The 6,072-nt window shown below is 39.8% G+C and overlaps 1 long non-coding RNA gene across 1 annotated transcript; it reads right to left on the bottom strand.

The window, feature by feature from the left end:
- Nucleotides 1–4,044: 4,044 nt before the first annotated feature.
- Nucleotides 4,045–5,831, bottom strand: LOC148344825 (uncharacterized). The gene is made up of 3 exons (XR_015844701.1): nucleotides 5,690–5,831; nucleotides 4,803–4,922; nucleotides 4,045–4,202 (listed from the first exon to the last, which is right to left on the bottom strand). It is a non-coding gene; the product is annotated as an uncharacterized LOC148344825 (long non-coding RNA).
- Between the last annotated feature and the right edge of the window lie 241 nt (nucleotides 5,832–6,072).

Genomic DNA, 6,072 nt, shown 5'->3' with positions numbered 1-6,072 from the left:
ATAATAAGTTTTAATAATAATTTGGTTTTTTTGTTATAACATGAATTTCACTCTGTCTCTCTCTCTCTCTCTCTCTCTCTCTCTCCCCGTATATATATATATATATATATATATATATATTATATATATTGTATTTTCTTTTAAGCATTTTTGAAGGTGCGCCGCTACTTCGCGGATTTTCAGTTTCCGCGGGTGGTCTCGGTCCCCATTAACCGCGATAACCGAGGGTTCACTGTACTCCATAAAATTTACAAAAAGCGAGGTGAAACACTCAACCAGGGCTGCTTTTTTGAACATTTCTCGAGGGCCATGGCGAGCCATTTCAAAAAAGCTGCACAACTAACGTATAAAATATTGATAAATTTGCTCTGCCTGATGTGTGTGTCAAGTTTCACGAGTTGTCGTTCATATTTAGAACCTCATAATCAGCGTTGTTTTATTGCCAAACAGTGCAATGCCACTCCCACAACTTTTCACGAAAAAGGATGAATTTCGTATTGTGACATCCTCATGGCCGAAACAGTCCTCCGAGCATATATGAGGGTGACCTTGATGAGTTGCACGGAGAAAAACATCCAAGAAAATAACTTGTATTAGCTTTTACCAGTTGGTGGCGCTACTACTACGATGAAAAATAAGTTGGTAGATGTCTTCAGGGCTGAAGTATCCTCAAATGTGTACAACTTCGAGAAGATAGGATCATCTGAGTCATGTTGCCGGAGCTTTTGTTGCCACATGGTACAATCGGACTTTTCAGCACCGTAATAGCCACGCCTTTTGCCAAAACGTCACAAAACTCTGAAAAAGCTGAGTGAGCCTCAAACCAGACATACACATTCACTGACAAATATCCTGTGACACCAGATATATTAGAAGTCTTGTCTAATCAGCACACGTCTATCTAACTGCAATTTTAACATCTCGAGACACGACAGGATGAGTACACGATACGCATACCTCCATTTCTGAGTCTGTAAAGCCTGGAGGAGGCTGCTTCGATGTTTTAGTAGCATCATAAATTTATTGAATTAATTATACTTGAGGTTGGATTAGATTTTTACACATTTTAAGCCTTAGCCACCCAAAACAAAACATAAGCTCATGAATGAAATAAAACTAATTAATTTCGCCCATGCCAATTAATCTTCTGTAGACACGTGTTGTGACCAGTGTTGTTTTTGGCAGGCATTTTAGATTTTGTCCAAGTCATTTGGACAAAGTGCTGATTTGTTTACATCACATTTAGTCATCCCAATTCGTTATAGTTTTAGTCCAGTTTTAGTCAATGAAAACTAAAAAAAGGGTTTTAGTCCAGTTTTAATCGACGGAAACGCAAAAAAAGTTTTACCCTAGTTTTCGTCAATTTATTCACAAAGGTTTTAGTCCAAGCGGCACGGTGGCCCAACTGGTTAGCAGGATGGCCTCACAATATTGAGGTCGTAGGTACGATTCTGGCTCCGGCCTTCCTGCGTGGGTTTCCTCTGGGTAATTCGGTTTCCTCCCATATTCTTAAAACATGCATGGCAAGTTGCTTGGACACTCTAATTGCCCCTAGGCATGAGTGTGAGCGTGGATGGTTGTTCGTCTATGTATGCCCTGCGATTGGCTGGACACCAATTCAAGGGTGTACCTCGCCTACTGCCGAAGACAGCTGGGATCGGCTCCAACACCCCCCGCGACCCTAGTGAGGAGAAGCGGTACAGATAACGGATGGATGGATGGATGGGTTTAAGTCCATTTGAGTTAAAACAAGGCATTCAAGGTTTCCACCCAATAACAAAGACTTTTGGATGGACTACAAAGGATTCTTCATTACAAACAGAAAAAAGTGGCAACAGTGGAATCAATGCTCACTGCTCCAAAATAAGCAGAGAAGCAAAACATTTTGTTGGGCAACTGTTGTGGCTTTATTTCACTAAAAGCAACATAAAATAATTTATGAACCACATGCTAACAATTTTGTCTCGTCAACGAAAAAAATTCATGTACATCACGTCATGTTTTCGTCATAAAAGAACCTCGTTTAGCTTGTCATCGTCATTAAAAAAGGGGCGTTAACGAAGTATTTTCGTCATAGTCATCAGTGACGAAAACAACACTGGTTGTGACTGATATTTCAGTCCCAGGTTGTCTCCTGAACACCACCAATTGGGCAAGGGAGCGCAGGAAAGCCTGGGGTCTTCTATTTTTACAGTATAGAAAGGCTAAATATCAAATTGAAACAGTGTTTTATATCATGAATATACAGGGTTGGTGCTGGTTCTGGTAGGGAAACCACAACATAAAGATGTCCTTAATTAGTCCCACAATGGGGATATTTGCAATATGGCATATGATGGCCTAACAGGGCCACCGCCCAGAAAAGAGTAACGCAGAACTTTGTAATACTGTCACTCCCTGACCAGTTCGTTGTTCCTGAAGAGCCAAACTTTGACTCAGACCCACAAATTTGAATTACAGATAGTGGACAATGGAGAACTCCCCCAGTCAGTCAGCATGTTCAACTTCCATAGAAACCTCAACATACATTTATTAGATTGCCAAACTAATTGGAAACTACATCACCAGAACACCACAAGTGGGCTCTGTTATTGTACTTAAAGATGCATCTTACAAACCTGTGTTCTCCAAGGCCAGCTGGTCCATAGTCTTAAGTTATTTCTTCGCCAACATCAATGTCTCGGAGCGCAAACAGACAGAGGTGTGGTCTGTCCTCTGTTGTCTTCTTCTTCATTTTACAGTTGGGGTGCATGTGGTCATCATTAACCAGTCTTCCCAGACTGCCATCTTCTTGAGCGGCATCAACACTTAAAATAGATTTAAAAAAAAAAAAAAACAATTATTCAATCAATGTCAGAAATTAATCTTTGAGACAATCTTGTGTACACAAAACATAAAAATAGGAAATCCACAATTTTTAAATCTTCTAAATCAAATCATACAAGAAATTTCTATTGGAATCAGACCCTATTAACAGCTTGTCTTTGAGACTTCATGGTCTATATTTTCATTTGTACAGATTCAACGCATGAATAAAAGTAATCACCGTATTTTCGCAGTCATAAGCAAACAAAGCGCCCTGTCAGTCGATGCGTCCATTAAATGGACAAAGTACCACTCACGTCCATCAGCCCTTGTCATCAACGAGCTGTTGGAAGTGCATGTTAGCACACCCTGCTGGGCAAAGAGTGAGTTGTCCATGCTTACAATCGACCGTGACAAATACACCATCTGACTATAATGTTTGGGTGATGGTGTTGGAAAAAGCTGGACAAAGGGCAGCTGTCCACAATGTTTTAGTCTGTCTTATCATTTATGTTATTGCAAGCAAGAAACGTCCCAGGTTTAGACAACAGACAAAAAGTCCAAAGCATAACAGCACATCTCTTTAAACAGCCATGCAAATCTCTCTAAACAGCTATGGGATTGTGGGTCTCTGCTCCCAGAATGCATTGCTTGAATTAGCTAAGGCTGAGTGGCTTTTGTATTATTTTCATTTTTTTTGGGTATATTGATGGCATGAGAGATACATGTTTGTGTTAATCTTATTTCTATGTTTCATTGTTTGCTTGTATGATGAGTTTTTTATTTTTTGTGTGTGGTGAGCAGCCAAGTCCCTCCCCTGACGTTGCTTTGTAGGCTATTGCCAATGCACCTAATATTGGCCTGAGCCATTGTCAGCTATTGTCAATAGAGACTTGGCGTCTGCTGCAACAATGGGGTGATTGCTCATGTTATTGGGGCATAGTAGGCTGCTATCGGCTGTGTCAGTGTGGGCAGCTCTGCCAAGTTCATGCTATGCTAACAGCAGCTGTGCTATCATCTTGTCAGGCGGTGCGTCCAGTATATGTTACAAAGACAGAAATAGCGGCCTCAACAGGTGTTGCGCCCTTTGACACGGCGCGTCTTTTGGGTGCGAAAATACGGTATACATTTTTGCTGAGAGAATGATTTTTCCCCTAACACTTATGGGATGAGTATGTGTTTATTTTTTTAAATAAAAACAAAAATAAGATAACATCTCAATCTTTGCCTCACCTCCAAGTTTTTTCTTGCCGGCGGAAGTCAAACAAAAAGACAGTGCCTCTTCCATCCATCTTCCTGCGTTGAGATTTATCAGAATCTATCAATTTTCCTCTGTACTCCATAATAAAGAATAAAGTCGTCTTTCCTGAAAGGGGCCTTGGTAAATACTCCTCGACCTAGTTAACAGGGAAATCAAGATAGCTTCGTCATATTTTTAAGCACACAAATAAGGAGTCATCATATTCATTTGGGCCACTATACTAATGTAGGGTGGTTTGAAACATTGCTTCTTGTGAGGGATAGAGCAGAGCCCTTCTTTATGATTTTAAAGGAACAGACCAGCCAAAATTCATTTTCCAGCATTGCATTAGCCAGTATGTATTAGGACTGAAAGTACAAATGTCAATGGCACCTGGTTACGTAAAAAAAAAACTTTAAGATTATTTAGTTTCATAACAATGACATACACTGTATACACAGTCATATTGGATCGCGTCACGTGATCTCTGTGACGTATAACGTGCTTTACACTAGACTATCAATATCGGACTTGTTCACCGGTCTATTGTGGTATAAAAATGCCGGAGGGCGTCATCAAGTACAGCCTTAATTTAGATAGAACTCCTACCATCAGGTTTCACGCTCACTGAAATAACTTGAAACTGACAAAAGAAAAGGTCAAGACACTCTTAATGTAAAATAACCACTTAAAAAACGATGTCAGCTTGGTTATCAGAAAACAATAATATATCTTAGCAAAAGCGTTAACATCATACCTTTAAATGAGTTTATATACTTCGCTTCTAACTCTGCAGTCTTGTCCAGACCCTTGACTGCATGTTCAATAGTATCCTGCTTTGGGGACTTCCTGCATCTCAGGGAAGGCATTGTTTATTCTATAAAGAAAAAAGACAGTTTTGTGTTGAGAATTATTAATACTATAGGCTAAATGGAGTTTTAACAATATCAGTGTAAGAAAAATAAATTATAAATTAAAAAAATATCAATCCCTCCATCCCAATTAACGATTTCAACCATAATAGTTTATATTGAAGTTTATATCCAAGATGGCGGCGCGCATGGACGCAGCGGCTAACAGCTCCCCCTCTCTAATCTCGTTGCACACTTGAGTACAATGACAATAAAGGGATTTCTATTTCTATTTCTAAACAACAGACAGACAGATTTATGCAGTGTGACTACAAAAATCTTACCAAAATTGCATTCACAGTAACCTTTGCTTTAAGAATCATGTAATTAACCAGTGAACATCGTGTCTTACACAAAAATTAATGGCAGAAATTATCATGGTACTTGCATTCTGTTGTTCTATAACAAAAGTGCAAGCTGTTAGCTCCGCAAAGCTAACGCAACAAGCTAGCGTCCCTCGTGCTCACATTCAATGCAAACCTGACCACCGGATGAAAATACGCGTCGGTTTAGTTCTTTAAATGAGTAAAAGCACCATGACGTTTTATAATTATTCAATGCTTAACTGGAGCTCGTCAATTATGTCGATGTAGGAGCACATGTTTGCTAGGCCAGTGTTGTAGGCCCACATCCATGGTGCTACTTTGTATAGTGTTTTCCACACAACTATCTCTAACCATGAACAAATGCACTCGAGGCATGTTTTGAATAAAAACAAACGAAAAACACTTACCTCTCCGTTTCAACAGCAGTTCGAACTTCGAAGTGGTGATATTCTCCAGCGTTAAGCACCTGCTCGAACTGCGAATAGGTCAAATTCAACAGCGTCTTTTTTCTGTCTTAATAAGGACGCGATGAGAGGAGGAGCGCTTGCCTTTTCGTCAGCACGCCCCGCGCGGGTGGTGCTGCTTTATCACTCTCTATCTGTGCCCGCCCGCCGGCATGTCGATAGAAAAATAATATTCCTTCAAACATTACTTTCATCTTCTTAACGTTTTGTAGTGAATTTAACAGGTTCACCACTTTTTTCAAATACACCAATGGAAAACAGGTCTTAATTGAGGAAACATACAAAGAGCGTCTCACAAACACCTTATGATGAGCAATGTAATTTGA

This window comes from Idiotropiscis lumnitzeri, chromosome 1, assembly GCF_059441095.1.
Source record: "Idiotropiscis lumnitzeri isolate Australia: NSW breed Sydney's pygmy pipehorse chromosome 1, RoL_Ilum_1.0, whole genome shotgun sequence".
Classification (NCBI taxonomy): domain Eukaryota; kingdom Metazoa; phylum Chordata; class Actinopteri; order Syngnathiformes; family Syngnathidae; genus Idiotropiscis; species Idiotropiscis lumnitzeri.
Note: the sequence above shows the minus strand (reverse complement) of the source record. Positions and strands in the feature narration are given on the sequence as shown.